Source organism: Phyllobates terribilis, unplaced genomic scaffold, assembly GCF_046119375.1.
Source record: "Phyllobates terribilis strain yellow unplaced genomic scaffold, ASM4611937v1 Scaffold_5__5_contigs__length_657084704, whole genome shotgun sequence".
Classification (NCBI taxonomy): domain Eukaryota; kingdom Metazoa; phylum Chordata; class Amphibia; order Anura; family Dendrobatidae; genus Phyllobates; species Phyllobates terribilis.
Genome location: NW_027362765.1, coordinates 66,208,519 through 66,226,131, shown reverse-complemented (window position 1 = coordinate 66,226,131; position 17,613 = coordinate 66,208,519). Strand labels below are relative to the sequence as shown.

The window sequence follows — 17,613 nt, the reverse complement described above, 5'->3', positions numbered from 1 at the left end:
AGAAGAAGCCACAAGTTACCATCCTCCCGGAAGATGATTTTTGAGTAAGTACCGCTCCGGCTCCAGAGGAGGAGGCGTCAACTTCCAGGAAGAACTGCTTGTTGCCATCTGGGCGATGCAGCACCGGGGCGGAAGAGAAGGCCTGTTTAAGGGAAAGAAAGGCCTCCTCTGCTTCAGGTGGCCACTCTTTGGGATTAGTACCTTTACGGGTGAGCGCAGAAATTGGGGCCGTCCGGGAAGAGAAGTGTGGTATGAAGAGGCGGTAGTAGTTGGCGAAGCCCAGGAATCGCTGAATGGCCTTCAACCCCTCCGGTCGGGGCCATTTCTCGATGGCAGACAGTTTCTCAGGATCCATTTGTAGGCCGGTCTGAGAGATAACGTAGCCCAGAAACGGAAGCGAGGTCTGCTCAAAGAGGCACTTCTCAAATTTAGCGTAGAGATGGTTCTGCCTTAGCCTGAGCAGGACCTGACGAACGTCCCTCCGGTGAGTCTGGAGATCCGGAGAGAAGACCAAGATGTCGTCCAGGTACACCACTACGCAGGAGTAGAGAAGGTCCCGGAAGATGTCATTGACCAACTCTTGAAAGACGGCAGGAGCGTTACAGAGACCAAAGGGCATTACCAGGTATTCATAGTGGCCGTCCCGGGTGTTGAATGCCGTCTTCCATTCATCCCCCTGACGAATACGAACCAGGTTGTACGCCCCACGAAGGTCCAGTTTGGTGAAGATCCTAGCCCCCCTCAGACGATCAAATAATTCTGGAATGAGCGGAAGGGGGTACTTATTCTTCACCGTGATCAGGTTTAGGCCTCTATAGTCTATACAGGGACGGAGAGAGCCGTCCTTCTTTTTGACGAAAAAGAAGCCTGCTCCCGCCGGGGAGGTAGATTTCCGGATGAATCCTCTGGCCAGATTCTCCTCAATATATTCGGACATTGACCGGGTCTCAGCAGCGGATAAAGGATAGATACGCCCACGGGGAGGAGTAGTACCGGGTAGCAGATCGATGGGACAGTCGTATGGTCTATGTGGTGGTAATGTCTCTGCCTCCTTTTTATTAAAGACATCTGCATAAGACCAATAAGGAATCGGAAGTCCAGGTAGATTAGCTGGGGTAGGAGAGGGACGGACGGGATGGACGGGAACCAGGCAGGTTTTATGACAGTCTTGTCCCCAGCGAAGGACCTCTCCGGTTTGCCAGTCTAGCACGGGTGCATGTCTCTGGAGCCAGGGCAGACCTAGCAAGAGAGCGTGAGAGAGTCCAGGCAGAACATGAAAGGAGATACTTTCAGAATGCAGCATTCCCACCTGCAGGGTAATGGATTCGGTGATGAGTTGAATGGGGCGAGGTAAGAGGCCCCCATCCACGGCAGCGACAGACAAGGTTACAGCCAGAGGTTTGGTGGGGATGCGGTATTTCTCAACCAGGGACTGTGAAATAAGGTTCCCGGCTGCTCCAGAGTCAAGTTGGGCTAGTTCGAAATAACGGTTCTCCCCGTAGATGATCGAAACTGACAACAGCAGGGATGGAGAGGATTTATTCTTGTCTAGGTGGACCTCTCTGAGCGAACCTAGACACAGGCGTTTCCCGACCTCTCCGGGCAGGCACGGATCCGGTGCTCCTTACTGCCACAGTAGAAGCAGCTCCCCTCGGCACGGCGTGAGTCCTGACGGGTTTTGACCATCTTGGTCTGGTCGACCTGCATAGGCTCAGGAGAGTGTACCTGGGGAGAGATGGAGGGAATGACGGGTTTCTGGAAAGTAGGAGCTAAACGTGGAATCCTTCTCTCACGGGTGACCTCTTTGGCACGCTCCTGGAACCGTAGGTCAATCCGGGTGGCAAGGGTTATTAGATCATCGAGAGAGGTAGGAATGTCCCGACCAGCAAGTTCATCTTTAATACGACCGGACAGACCCTCCCAGAAGACGGATACCAGAGCGTCGTTATCCCAGGCCAGCTCCGAGGCAAGGGTGCGGAACCGTATGGCATATTGGCCCACGGTGAGACCCTCCTGACGGAGGCGTAGCAGAGAGGATGCGGATGAGGTCTTCCGTCCGGGTTCGTCGAAGACTTTCCGGAAAGCCGAGAGAAAAGCAGGCAAGTTGGACACCAGGGGGTCTCCTCTCTCCCATAGAGGATTTAGCCAGGCCAGGGCCTCCCCGGTGAGATGGGACATGATAAAGGCAATTTTGGCCCGGTCGGAATTAAACTGATGGGACAAAAGTTCAAAGTGCAGGGTGCACTGATTTATGAAGCCCCGAGCCTGGACGGAGTCGCCTCCGAAGCGAGGAGGTGCAGACAGCCGGGGACCGGGATAGGTTACCATGGTATTAGTGGGTAGCGGAGCTGCCGGGTTGCGAGTCATGGTACTGGCAGTGGCTGCAGGTGGTGCAGTCAGAGTGTCCAGGCTAGTATTGACATTCCGCAGGTGACCCAGGATGGACTCCTGTTGGGACCTTTGACGGGACAGTTCATGACACAGGTCCGTGAGCGAGGGAGCTTGGGTGCCACCGGGTTCCATGGCCCGAGCAAACTGTAACGGGTCCGGGAGGCGGAACCTCTGATCTACTATACAAGGGGGCGGCCCTTGTAAGGGAGCGGGTGGCAGTCTCTGGGTGAACGGACAGGGAGTTACGGCAAGTGATCAGGGCAGTCTCTGGGTAAAGGGGTAGGTACGACCTGTGATGGCAGAGCCTCCGGGTAGGCTAGCAGGCAGATGGTAGATGTGTGCTCCCAGGTGAGCAAGCGAGAGTCTCTGGAATAGCAGGTGGTCACGGCACGTGACGGCGGAACCTCCGGGCTGGCAGGCAGGTAGGTAACGGAGAAGCGCTCCCAGGTGAGCGGGCAAGAGTCTCTGGAATAGCTGGTGGTCACCGAACGTGACAACGGAACCTCCGGGCTGGCAAGCAGGCAGGTAACGGAGATGCGCTCCCAGGTGAGCGGGCAAGAGTCTCTGAGATAGCTGGTGGTCACAGCACGTGACAACGGAGCCTCCGGGCTGGCAAGCAGGCAGATAACGGAGAAGCGCTCCCAGGTGAGCGGGCAAGCTGGTCCATAGACAGACTGACCGGAGTAGTAAGGCAGACCGTCGGACCTCAGGCAAGCAGGCAGGTAGCTGGTATGCGCTCCCAGGTGAGCGGGCAGGCTGGTCCTTTAGACAGACTGACAGGAGTAGTAAGGCAGACCGTCGGACCTCAGACTGGCAGACAGGTAACAAGTATTCAGGCAGGAATCAGGCAGGTAACTGGCAGGTAACTAGCAGGAAACTGGCAGGAAACTGGCAACGGGACCTGAGGGCTGAAGCACAGGTGAGACACAGGTGCAAACAACATTGCTCGGGCACCTCCATTTTGGAGGAGGTGCCTTATATATGATGAAGTCCTCCGGCCATTGGCCGGGGACTCCTTAGGACGGCGCGCGCGGCCCCTTTTAAGAGGAGGGGAGCCCGCGCGCGCCCTAAGCACAGGGGCCGGGAAGGAGCGCGCGCTGAGAGCAGAGCGGGAGGAGGACGCCGGGAAGGAGCGCGCGCTGACAGCAGAGCGGGGAGAGGACGCCGGGCACGGAGCAGAGCGGTGAGGGGAGCAGCGTCCCTGCCTAGCAGAGGGCAGGGACGCCAGCGCTACATCGACGAACAGTTCGACAAACAGTTCGGCGAACACACGGGTGTTCGACGAACCGAACCGAACTCGAACACTACGGGGGTGGCTCAACACTATTCCTGAGTCTACTTCCGGAAGTAGCCGAGCGAGTCGTCCTACCACAGTTGGTGCTAGAGTGCATGCAAGATTCCAGGAACACGTGTACCTGCCACAGATACCAGTGGATGTCCTGGGTAAAGGCCGCCAGCCAGCCAGAGAAGTCCGGCAGCATGGAGGAGCTCATTAAGCACCTGGTCCAAAGCCAGCAGAGCATACAGCAACTGCACTTGCAGACCCACAGAGAGCAACGGGAGCAGCAGCAGGAGACAAATAAACTCCTGATAGAGCAAATCCAGCAGCAGCAACGACAGATGGAGCTCCTAGCAGGGTAGATCCGTGGCACGACATCCGCTCCACCCCCAGATCCAGGTGAGGACGCACATGTCAGGAAAACGGTAAGGAGAACCTTACAGAAGATGACCCGCACACACATATATGGACTGTGCTATAGTTTATCTTTTGTTTTGTTGTTTAGTCAAGTAAGGCTGTATTTATTTTGCTGGAGTGCAGAGCTTTATGCTTTAAATAAAGCCTGCAAGGAAAACCCAGGTTCCTGAGTCTACTTCCGGAAGTGGCCGAGCGAGTCGTCCTACCACACTGCGTACTGTGTGTGCATTTCTGCGTACTGTGTGTGTGTGCATGTCTGCGTACTGTGTGTGTGTGCATGTCTGCGTACTGTGTGTGTGTGTGCATGTCTGCGTACTGTGTGTGTGTGTGCATGTCTGCATACTGTGTGTGTGTGTGCATGTCTGCGTACTGTGTGTGTGTGTGCATGTCTGCGTACTGTGTGTGTGCGCGCATGTCTGCGTACTGTGTACGTGCTCGTGTCTGCGTACTGTGTGCGTGCGCATGTCTGCGTACTGTATGTGGGGCACACTGAGACTCTTTCACCCGAGGCCCGCGAAAACCTGGAGTCAGCCCTGCCTGTGACTATTACACAATAGTAGAGATGCACTTACAGACGTTCTCCGGAGGTTACTTACAGTGTGCAAGCATGTGTGTGCATGTCTGCTTACCGTGTGTGTACATGTCTGCGTATAGAAAAGGCTGGAGCACTGGCCAAAGGCAGTGGGGTGGAAACCGGCATGACAGGGTGTGGCATAGCTGGGAACAGGTATAGGGAGGGAGGGGACAGGTGGGGGCCACTTATAAGGCCACCATGGGAGTGGTCTGGCCTCTTTCCCCACTTTCAGGACACATCACAAGACCCGCCCGCCCTGTTTTTGATAAAACTTCATGGGTCATAGTGGCAATTTTGCATACGGTAGGCAGCCATAACATGAGGGTGAGGGATGCTTTACTCTGTATTTGCAAATTAATCATTGTGTACACTATGTCATGTTCAACTGTACCACGCCTTAAATCGTAAGATCAGCATCCTTCTAAGCCCAAGGGAAGGGCAGTCCGTCAGCCATGGTTCCCTAGAGGTTTCCTCCATAGAGGGTTTATCCTCTCCTGAAAGCTGTAGGACGACTCCTAGTGGCATGCCTGCTTAGGGTCCTTTAAGTTGGTTATGAATTGGTATGGGAGTGTCCACAGGACATGGATCCATCGCTTGTGTGATATTTGGGTCTGGTGATTTGTGGGACTCACGGCAAAAGGAATGTCGAGTCCAGAGTGTGGCGGTTTTCAAACCGTTTTTGAACCCCCAGTTTTGGGGGAGGTTCTTGGTGCTCCCGAGTTTGAAGTGCGCAGCTGGGAATAAGTGGAGTTGTGTCATTGGGATCACCAGACCCTTCTTAGCATCAAGGACCTTAACGTGTCTTATATATACACTGCTCAAAAAAATAAAGGGAACACTAAAAAAACAGTATATAACTCCAAGTAAATCAAACTTCTGTGAAATCAAACTGTCCACGTAGGAAGCAACACTGATTGACAACCAATTTCACATGCTGTTGTGCAAATGGAATGGACAATAGATGGAAATTCTTGGCAATTATCAAGACACACTCAATAAAGGAGTGGTTCTGCAGGTGGGGACCACAGACCACATCTCAGTACCAATGCTTTCAGGCAGATGTTTTGGTCACTTTTGAATGTTGTTTGTGCTTTCACACTCGTGGTAGCATGAGACGGACTCTACAACCCACAGAAGTTGCTCAGGTAGTGCTGCTCATCCAGGATGGCACATCAATGTGAGCTGTGGCAAGAAGGTTTGCTGTGTCAGTCAGCGTAGTGTCCAGAGGCTGGAGGCGCTACCAGGAGAAAGGCCAGTACACCAGGAGACGTGGAGGAGGCTGTAGGAGGGCAACAACCCAGCAGCAGGACCGCTACCTCAACCTTTGTGCAAGGAGGAACAGGAGGAGCACTGCCATAGCCCTGCAAAATGACCTCCAGCAGGCCACAAATGTGCATGTGTCTGCACAAACGGTTAGAAACCGACTCCATGAGGGTGGTATGAGGGCCTGACGTCCACAGATGGGGGTTGTGCTCACAGCCCAACACCGAGCAGAACGCTTGGCATTTGCCACAGAACACCAGGATTGGCAAAGTTGCCACTGGCGCCCTGTGCTCTTCACAGATGAAAGCAGGTTCACACTGAGCACATGTGACAGATGTGACACAGTCTGGAGACGCAGTGGAGAGCGATCTGCTGCCTGCAACATCCTTCAGCATGACCGGTTTGGCAGTGGGTCAGTAATGGTGTGGGGTGGCATTTCTTTGGAGGGCCGCACAGCCTTCCATGTGCTTGCCAGAGGTAGCCTGACTGCCATTAGGTACCGAGATGAGATCCTCAGACCCCTTGTGAGACCATATGCTGGTGCGGTTGGCCCTGGGTTCCTCCTAATGCAGGACTATGCCAGACCTCATGTGGCTGGAGTGTGTCAGCAGTTCCTGCAAGATGAAGGCATTGAAGCTATGGACTGGCCCGCCCGTTCCCCAGACCTGAATCTGATTGAGCACATCTGGTACATCATGTCTCGCTCCATCCACCAACGTCATGTTGCACCACAGACTGTCCAGGAGTTGGCGGATGCTTTAGTCCAGGTCTGGGAGGAGATCCCACAGGAGACCATCCGCAACCTCATCAGGAGCATGCCCAGGCGTTGTAGGGAGGTCATACAGGCACGTGGAGGCCACACACAATACTGACTTGTTTTAAGGACATCAAAGTTCGATCAGCCTGTAGTGTGTTTTTCCACTTTGATTTTGGGGGTGATTCCAAATCCAGGCCTCCATTGGTTAATAAATGTGATTTCCATTGATGATTTTTGTGTGATTTTGTTGTCAGCACATTCAACTTTGTACAGAACAAAGTATTCAATGAGAATATTTCATTCATTCAGATCTAGGATGTGTTATTTGAGTGTTCCCTTTATGTTTTTGAGCAGTGTATATACAGCGCCTACAAGTAGTATTCAACCCCCTGCAGATTTAGCTGGTTGACACATGCGGAATTAACTTGGCATTGTGACATTTGTACTGTAGATCAGCCTGGAAGTGGGAAATGCACTGCAGCAAATTTTGTTTTTGTTTTTTTTTTTTGTTTGTTTTTTTAAAACGTTAAAAGTTAATTCAGAGTGTCATTTATTATTCAACCCCTCAAGCCACAAGAATTCTGTTTGGTCCCCCTAAAGTATTAAGAAGTAGTTCAGGCACCAAGAATAATGAGCTTCACATGTGTGGATTAAAGATCTCTTTTGCCAGCCTTTTCTGACTATTTAAGACCCTCCCCAAACTTGTGAACAGCACTCAGACATGGTCAATATGGGAAAGACAAAGGAGCATTCCAAGGCCATCAGAGACAAGATCGTGGAGGGTCACAAGGCTGGCAAGGGGTACAAAACCCTTTCCAAGGAGTTGGGCCTACCTGTCTCCACTGTTGGGAGCATCATCCGTAAGTGGAAGGCTTATGGAACTACTGTTAGCCTTCATCGGCCAGGACAGCCTTTGAAAGTGTCCTCCCGTGCCGAGGGCAGGCTTGTCTGAAGAGTCAAGGCTAACCCAAGGACAACAAGGAAGGAGCTCCGGGAAGATCTCATGGCAGTGGGGACATTGGTTTCAGTCAATACCATAAGTAACGTACTCCACCACAATGGTCTCCGTTCCAGACGAGCCCGTAAGGTACCTTTACTTTAAAAGCGTCATGTCAAGGCTCGTCTACAGTTTGCTCATGATCACTTGGAGGACTCTGAGACAGACTGGTTCAAGGTTCTATGGTCTGATGAGACCAAGATCGAGATCTTTGGTGCCAACCACACACGTGACGTTTGGAGACTGGATGGCACTGCATACGACCCCAAGAATACCATCCCTACAGTCAAGCATGGTGGTGGCAGCATCATGCTGTGGGGCTGTTTCTCTGCCAAGGGGCCTGGCCATCTGGTCCGCATCCATGGGAAGATGGATAGCACGGCCTACCTGGAGATTTTGGCCAAGAACCTCCGCTCCTCCATCAAGGATCTTAAGATGGGTCGTAATTTCATCTTCCAACAAGACAACGACCCAAAGCACACAGCCAAGAAAACCAAGGCCTGGTTCAATAGGGAAAAAGTCAAGGTGTTGGAGTGGCCTAGTCAGTTTCCTGACCTTAACCCAATTGAAAACTTGTGGAAGGAGCTCAAGAATAAAGTCCACATGAGACACCCAAAGAACCTAGATAACTTGGAGAAGATCGGCATGGAGGAGTGGGCCAAGATAACTCCACAGACCTGTGCCGGCCTGATCAGGTCTTATAAATGACGATTATTAGCTGTAATTGCAAACAAGGGTTATTCCACAAAATATTAAACATAGGGGTTGTATAATAATTGACCCACACTTTTATGTTTAAAATTTAATAAAATTCAACTGAGCAACATAACTTTTTGGTTTGTAAGATTTATGCTTCTGTTCATAAAACCTACTCTCGTTTGCAGTTTGAAGGCTCTAACTTATTTGCATCTTATCAAACCAGCTAAATCTGCAGGGGGTTGAATACTACTTGTAGGCACTGTATATAACACAATTTTATTATTGATAATAAAAGGCCACTGTGGCCAATTACATCCAAGCCATGGTGTCTGTCGTTTTTTTTTTTTTTGAGGGGGTTAAAGTTAAGATGGGGGGCAGGGGCTAACCCACCTTGAACTGACGAAACCAACGTCATGTACAGTACAGACCAAAAGTTTGGACACACCTTCTCATTTATAGATTTTTCTGTATTTTCATGACTATGAAAATTGTACATTCACACTGAAGGCATCAAAACTATGAATTAACACATGTGGAATTATATACTTAACAAAAAAGTGTGAAACAACTGAAAATATGTCTTATATTCTAGGTTCTTCAAAGTAGCCACCTTTTGCCTTGATGACTGCTTTGCACACTCTTGGCATTCTCTTGATGAGCTTCAAGAGGTAGTCACCGGAAATGGTTTTCACTTCACAGGTGTGCCCTGTCAGGTTTAATAAGTGGGATTTCTTGCCTTATAAATGGGGCTGGGACCATCAGTTGTGTTGTGCAGAAGTTTGGTGGATACACAGCTGATAGTCCTACTGAATAGACTGTTAGCTGCTTTCTTCTTGCTATAATACAAATTCTAAGTAAAGAAAAACGAGTGGCCAACATTACTTTAAGAAATGAAGGTCAGTCAGTGCGAAAAATTGGGCAAACTTTGAAAGTGTCCCCAAGTGCAGTTGCAAAAACCATCAAGCACTACAAAGAAACTGGCTCACATGAGGACCGCCCCAGGAAAGGAAGACCAAGAGTCACCTCTGCTTCTGAGGATGTTTATCCGAGTCACCAGCCTCAGAAATCACAGGTTAACAGCGGCTCAGATTAGAGACCAGGTCAATGCCACACAGAGTTCTAGCAGCAGACACATCTCTACAACAACTGTTAAGAGGAGACTTTGTGCAGCAGGCCTTCATGGTAAAATAGCTGCTAGGAAACCACTGCTAAGGACAAGCAACAAGCAGAAGAGACTTGTTTGGGCTAAAGAACACAAGGAATGGACATTAGACCAGTGGAAATCTGTGCTTTGGTCTGATGAATCCAAATTTGAGATCTTTGGTTCCAACCACCGTGTCTTTGTGCGACGCAGAAAAGGTGAACTGATGGACTCTACATGCCTGGTTCCCACCATGAAGCATGGACGAGGAGGTGTGATGGTGTGGGGGTGCTTTGCTGGTGACACTGTTGGAGATTTATTCAAAATTGAAGGCATACTGAACCAGCATGGCTACCACAGCATCTTGCAGCGAAATGCTATTCCATCCGGTTTGCGTTTAGTTGGACCATTATTTATAATTCAACAGGACAATGACCCCAAACACACCTCCAGGCTGTGTAAGGGCTATTTGACCAAGAATGAGAGTGATGGGGTGCTACGCCAGATGACCTGGCCTCCACAGTCACCAGACCTGAACCCAATCGAGATGGTTTGGGGTGAGCTGGACCGCAGAGTGAAGGCAAAAGGGCCAACAAGTGCTAAGCATCTCTGGAACGCCTTCAAAATTGTTGGAAGACCATTTCCGGTGACTACCTCTTGAAGCTCATCAAGAGAATGCCAAGAGTGTGCCAAGCAGTCATCAAAGCAAAAGGTGGCTACTTTGAAGAACCTAGAATATAAGACATATTTTCAGTTGTTTCACACTTTTTTGTTAAGTATATAATTCCACATGTGTTAATTCATAGTTTTGATGCCTTCAGTGTCAATGTACAATTTTCATAGTCATGAAAATACAGAAAAATCTTTAAATGAGAAGGCGTGTCCAAACTTTTGGTCTGTACTGTATGTGTGCATGTCGGCATATGTGAAGGATGAGGAGGCAGGCTGGGCCCTCTATTGCGAAGATGACGATGTAACAACATCAAGTACACAGTCCTGGATTTGGGTCTCTGCCCTGCAGTCTCGGGCGTCTGCTGAATGCCCCTCATTGCCCTCATGCCCCCTCCGACATCTCCTCTTGACGGGGAGAGAGAAGTGGTAAATGTCTGTGGCTGGGGGCGGTAGGGGGAAGAGACATTTCCCGGAGCTGAGCAGAGTTTATCCCTCTTTCTATTCTGGGAACCTTTGCAGTTCTGCATCCAGGACCTGTGATGATGTCACAGTCATGTGATCAGTCACATGGGAGGAGCAGGAAGGGACTTGTAGGAACTGAAGGGTTTGCTGTGTAGGAAGCGGCCACAGGTAAGAGCTGAAGCTGAGGAGAAGTCTACACTGGGGACCGGTAATGAGGGAGCAGGGACTGTGTGATAGAGGGGACAGGACTCAGTCCTGGGGGAAGCACCGGGACTCTACACTGGGGACTGGTAATGAGGGAGCAGGGACTGTGTGATAGAGGGGACAGGACTCAGTCCTGGGGGAAGCACCGGGACTCTGCACTGGGGACCGGTAATGAGGGAGCAGGGACTGTGTGATAGAGGGGACAGGACTCAGTCCTGGAGGAAGCACCGGAACTCTACACTGGGGACCGGTAATGAGGGAGCAGGAACTGTGTGATAGAGGGGACAGGACTCAGTCCTGGGGGAAGCACCGGGACTCTACACTGGGGACCGGTAATGAGGGAGCAGGGACTGTGTGATAGAGGGGACAGGACTCAGTCCTGGGGGAAGCACCGGGACTCTGCACTGGGGACCGGTAATGAGGGAGCAGGGACTGTGTGATAGAGGGGACAGGACTCAGTCCTGGAGGAAGCACCGGGACTCTACACTGGGGACCGGTAATGAGGGAGCAGGGACTGTGTGATAGAGGGGACAGGACTCAGTCCTGGGGGAAGCACCGGGACTCTGCACTGGGGACCGGTAATGAGGGAGCAGGGACTGTGTGATAGAGGGGACAGGACTCAGTCCTGGGGGAAGCATCGGGACTCTGCACTGGGGACCGGTAATGAGGGAGCAGGGACCGTGTGATAGAGGGGACAGCACTCAGTCCTGGGGGAAGCACCGGGACTCTGCACTGGAGACCGGTAATGAGGGAGCAGGGACTGTGTGATAGAGGGGACAGGACTCAGTCCTGGGGGAGCACCAGAACTCTACACTGGGGACCAGTAATGAGGGAGCAGGGACTGTGTGATAGAGGGGACAGGACTCAGTCCTGGGGGAGCACCGGAACTCTACACTGGGGACCAGTAATGAGGGAGCAGGGACTGTGTGATACAGGGGACAGGACTCAGTCCTGGGGGAAGCACCGGAACTCTACACTGGGGACCGGTAATGAGGGAGCAGGGACTGTGTGATAGAGGGGACAGGACTCAGTCCCGGGGGAAGCACCGGGACTCTGCACTGGGGACCGGTAATGAGGGAGCAGGGACTGTGTGATAGAGGGGACAGGACTCAGTCCTGGGGGAAGCACCGGTACTCTACACTGGGGACCGGTAATGAGGGAGCAGGGACTGTGTGATAGAGGGGACAGGACTCAGTCCTGGGGGAAGCACCGGGACTCTGCACTGGGGACCGGTAATGAGGGAGCAGGGACTGTGTGATAGAGGGGACAGGACTCAGTCCTGGGGGAAGCACCGGGACTCTGCACTGGGGACCGGTAATGAGGGAGCAGGGACTGTGTGATAGAGGGGACAGGACTCAGTCCTGGGGGAAGCACCGGGACTCTGCACTGGGGACCGGTAATGAGGGAGCGGGGACTGTGTGATAGAGGGGACTGGACTCAGCCCTGGGGGAAGCACCGGGACTCTGCACTGGGGACCGGTAATGAGGGAGCAGGGACTGTGTGATAGAGGGGACAGGACTCAGTCCTGGGGGAAGCACCGGTAATCTGCACTGGGGACCGGTAATGAGGGAGCAGGGACTGTGTGATACAGGGGACAGGACTCAGTCCTGGGGGAAGCACCTGGACTCTGCACTGGGGACCGGTAATGAGGGAGCACGGACTGTGTGATATAGGGGACAGGACTCAGTCCTGGGGGAAGCACCGGGACTCTGCACTGGGGACCGGTAATGAGGGAGCAGGGACTGTGTGATAGAGGGGACAGGACTCAGTCCTGGGGAAGCACCGGGACTCTGCACTGGGGACCGGTAATGAGGGAGCAGGGACTGTGTGATAGAGGGGACAGGACTCAGTCCTGGGGGAAGCACCGGGACTCTGCACTGGGGACCGGTAATGAGGGAGCAGGGACTGTGTGATAGAGGGGACAGGACTCAGTCCTGGGGGAAGCACCGGGACTCTGCACTGGGGACCGGTAATGAGGGAGCAGGGACTGTGTGATAGAGGGGACAGGACTCAGTCCTGGGGGAAGCACCGGGACTCTGCACTGGGGACCGGTAATGAGGGAGCAGGGACTGTGTGATAGAGGGGACAGGACTCAGTCCTGGGGGAAGCACCGGGACTCTGCACTGGGGACCGGGAATGAGGGAGCAGGGACTGTGTGATAGAGGGGACAGGACTCAGTCCCGGGGGAAGCACCGGGACTCTGCACTGGGGACCGGTAATGAGGGAGCAGAGACTGTGTGATAGAGGGGACAGGACTCAGTCCTGGGGGAAGCACCGGGAATCTGCACTGGGGACCGGTTATGAGGAAGCAGGGACTGTGTGATAGAGGGGACAGGACTCAGTCCCGGGGGAAGCATCGGGAGTCTGCATTGGGGACCGGTAATGAGGGAGCACGGACTGTGTGATATAGGGGACAGGACTCAGTCCTGGGGGAAGCACCGGGACTCTGCACTGGGGACCGGTAATGAGGGAGCAGGGACTGTGTGATAGAGGGGACAGGACTCAGTCCTGGGGGAAGCACCGGGACTCTGCACTGGGGACCGGTAATGAGGGAGCAGGGACTGTGTGATAGAGGGGACAGGACTCCGTCCCGGGGGAAGCACCGGGACTCTGCACTGGGGACCGGTAATGAGGGAGCAGGGACTGTGTGATAGAGGGGACAGGACTCAGTCCTGGGGGAAGCACCGGTACTCTACACTGGGGACCGGTAATGAGGGAGCAGGGACTGTGTGATAGAGGGGACAGGACTCAGTCCTGGGGGAAGCACCAGGACTCTGCACTGGAGACCGGTAATGAGGGAGCGGGAACTGTGTGATAGAGGGGACAGGACTCAGTCCTGGGGGAAGCACCGGGACTCTGCACTGGGGACCGGTAATGAGGGAGCAGGGACTGTGTGATAGAGGGGACAGGACTCAGTCCTGGGGGAAGCACCGGGACTCTGCACTGGGGACCGGTAATGAGGGAGCAGGGACTGTGTGATAGAGGGAACAGGACTCAGTCCTGGGGGAAGCACCGGGACTCTGCACTGGGGACCGGTAATGAGGGAGCGGGGACTGTGTGATAGAGGGGACAGGACTCAGCCCTGGGGGAAGCACCAGGACTCTGCACTGGGGACCGGTAATGAGGGAGCAGGGACTGTGTGATAGACGGGACAGGACTCAGTCCTGGGGGAAGCACCGGTACTCTGCACTGGGGACCGGTAATGAGGGAGCAGGGACTGTGTGATACAGGGGACAGGACTCAGTCCTGGGGGAAGCACCGGGACTCTGCACTGGGGACCGGTAATGAGGGAGCACGGACTGTGTGATATAGGGGACAGGACTCAGTCCTGGGGGAAGCACCGGGACTCTGCACTGGGGACAGGTAATGAGGGAGCAGGGACTGTGTGATAGAGGGGACAGGACTCAGTCCTGGGGAAGCACTGGGACTCTGCACTGGGGACCGGTAATGAGGGAGAAGGGACTGTGTGATAGAGGGGACAGGACTCAGTCCTGGGGGAAGCACCAGGACTCTGCACTGGGGACCGGTAATGAGGGAGCAGGGACTGTGTGATAGAGGGGACAGGACTCAGTCCTGGGGGAAGCACCGGGACTCTGCACTGGGGACCGGTAATGAGGGAGCAGGGACTGTGTGATAGAGGGGACAGGACTCAGTCCCGGGGGAAGCACCGGGACTCTGCACTGGGGACCGGTAATGAGGGAGCAGGGACTGTGTCATAGAGGGGACAGGACTCAGTCCTGGGGGAAGCACCGGGACTCTGCACTGGGGACCGGTAATGAGGGAACAGGGACTGTGTGATAGAGGGGACAGGACTCAGTCCTGGGGGAAGCACCGGGACTCTACACTGGGGACTGGTAATGAGGGAGCAGGGACTGTGTGATAGAGGGGACAGGACTCAGTCCTGGGGGAAGCACCGGGACTCTGCACTGGGGACCGGTAATGAGGGAGCAGGGACTGTGTGATAGAGGGGACAGGACTCAGTCCTGGAGGAAGCACCGGAACTCTACACTGGGGACCGGTAATGAGGGAGCAGGAACTGTGTGATAGAGGGGACAGGACTCAGTCCTGGGGGAAGCCCCCGGACTCTACACTGGGGACCGGTAATGAGGGAGCAGGGACTGTGTGATAGAGGGGACAGGACTCAGTCCTGGGGGAAGCACCGGTACTCTACACTGGGGACCGGTAATGAGGGAGCAGGGACTGTGTGATAGAGGGGACAGGACTCAGTCCTGGGGGAAGCACCAGGACTCTGCACTGGAGACCGGTAATGAGGGAGCGGGAACTGTGTGATAGAGGGGACAGGACTCAGTCCTGGGGGAAGCACCGGGACTCTGCACTGGGGACCGGTAATGAGGGAGCAGGGACTGTGTGATAGAGGGGACAGGACTCAGTCCTGGGGGAAGCACCGGGACTCTGCACTGGGGACCGGTAATGAGGGAGCAGGGACTGTGTGATAGAGGGAACAGGACTCAGTCCTGGGGGAAGCACCGGGACTCTGCACTGGGGACCGGTAATGAGGGAGCGGGGACTGTGTGATAGAGGGGACAGGACTCAGCCCTGGGGGAAGCACCAGGACTCTGCACTGGGGACCGGTAATGAGGGAGCAGGGACTGTGTGATAGACGGGACAGGACTCAGTCCTGGGGGAAGCACCGGTACTCTGCACTGGGGACCGGTAATGAGGGAGCAGGGACTGTGTGATACAGGGGACAGGACTCAGTCCTGGGGGAAGCACCGGGACTCTGCACTGGGGACCGGTAATGAGGGAGCACGGACTGTGTGATATAGGGGACAGGACTCAGTCCTGGGGGAAGCACCGGGACTCTGCACTGGGGACAGGTAATGAGGGAGCAGGGACTGTGTGATAGAGGGGACAGGACTCAGTCCTGGGGAAGCACTGGGACTCTGCACTGGGGACCGGTAATGAGGGAGAAGGGACTGTGTGATAGAGGGGACAGGACTCAGTCCTGGGGGAAGCACCAGGACTCTGCACTGGGGACCGGTAATGAGGGAGCAGGGACTGTGTGATAGAGGGGACAGGACTCAGTCCTGGGGGAAGCACCGGGACTCTGCACTGGGGACCGGTAATGAGGGAGCAGGGACTGTGTGATAGAGGGGACAGGACTCAGTCCCGGGGGAAGCACCGGGACTCTGCACTGGGGACCGGTAATGAGGGAGCAGGGACTGTGTCATAGAGGGGACAGGACTCAGTCCTGGGGGAAGCACCGGGACTCTGCACTGGGGACCGGTAATGAGGGAACAGGGACTGTGTGATAGAGGGGACAGGACTCAGTCCTGGGGGAAGCACCGGGACTCTACACTGGGGACTGGTAATGAGGGAGCAGGGACTGTGTGATAGAGGGGACAGGACTCAGTCCTGGGGGAAGCACCGGGACTCTGCACTGGGGACCGGTAATGAGGGAGCAGGGACTGTGTGATAGAGGGGACAGGACTCAGTCCTGGAGGAAGCACCGGAACTCTACACTGGGGACCGGTAATGAGGGAGCAGGAACTGTGTGATAGAGGGGACAGGACTCAGTCCTGGGGGAAGCCCCCGGACTCTACACTGGGGACCGGTAATGAGGGAGCAGGGACTGTGTGATAGAGGGGACAGGACTCAGTCCTGGGGGAAGCACCGGGACTCTGCACTGGGGACCGGTAATGAGGGAGCAGGGACTGTGTGATAGAGGGGACAGGACTCAGTCCTGGAGGAAGCACCGGGACTCTACACTGGGGACCGGTAATGAGGGAGCAGGGACTGTGTGATAGAGGGGACAGGACTCAGTCCTGGGGGAAGCACCGGGACTCTGCACTGGGGACCGGTAATGAGGGAGCAGGGACTGTGTGATAGAGGGGACAGGACTCAGTCCTGGGGGAAGCATCGGGACTCTGCACTGGGGACCGGTAATGAGGGAGCAGGGACCGTGTGATAGAGGGGACAGCACTCAGTCCTGGGGGAAGCACCGGGACTCTGCACTGGAGATCGGTAATGAGGGAGCAGGGACTGTGTGATAGAGGGGACAGGACTCAGTCCTGGGGGAGCACCAGAACTCTACACTGGGGACCAGTAATGAGGGAGCAGGGACTGTGTGATAGAGGGGACAGGACTCAGTCCTGGGGGAGCACCGGAACTCTACACTGGGGACCAGTAATGAGGGAGCAGGGACTGTGTGATACAGGGGACAGGACTCAGTCCTGGGGGAAGCACCGGAACTCTACACTGGGGACCGGTAATGAGGGAGCAGGGACTGTGTGATAGAGGGGACAGGACTCAGTCCCGGGGGAAGCACCGGGACTCTGCATTGGGGACCGGTAATGAGGGAGCAGGGACTGTGTGATAGAGGGGACAGGACTCAGTCCTGGGGGAAGCACCGGTACTCTACACTGGGGACCGGTAATGAGGGAGCAGGGACTGTGTGATAGAGGGGACAGGACTCAGTCCTGGGGGAAGCACCGGGACTCTGCACTGGGGACCGGTAATGAGGGAGCAGGGACTGTGTGATAGAGGGGACAGGACTCAGTCCTGGGGGAAGCACCGGGACTCTGCACTGGGGACCGGTAATGAGGGAGCAGGGACTGTGTGATAGAGGGGACAGGACTCAGTCCTGGGGGAAGCACCGGGACTCTGCACTGGGGACCGGTAATGAGGGAGCGGGGACTGTGTGATAGAGGGGACTGGACTCAGCCCTGGGGGAAGCACCGGGACTCTGCACTGGGGACCGGTAATGAGGGAGCAGGGACTGTGTGATAGAGGGGAC

General features: G+C 54.6%; 2 protein-coding genes across 2 annotated transcripts in view; one reads left to right on the top strand and one right to left on the bottom strand.

The window, feature by feature from the left end:
• The window catches only part of LOC141270719 (uncharacterized), a 477,393-nt gene that overhangs the window by 280,827 nt on the left and 178,953 nt on the right, over positions 1 to 17,613 (bottom strand). The window lies entirely within an intron of this gene.
• Positions 10,738 to 17,613, top strand: part of LOC141270771 (uncharacterized) — a 129,401-nt gene continuing 122,525 nt past the window's right edge. The window contains exon 1 of the mRNA XM_073680884.1: positions 10,738 to 10,820. The gene's annotated coding sequence lies outside the window, so the exon portion shown is untranslated. The remainder of the gene's footprint in view (positions 10,821 to 17,613) is intronic.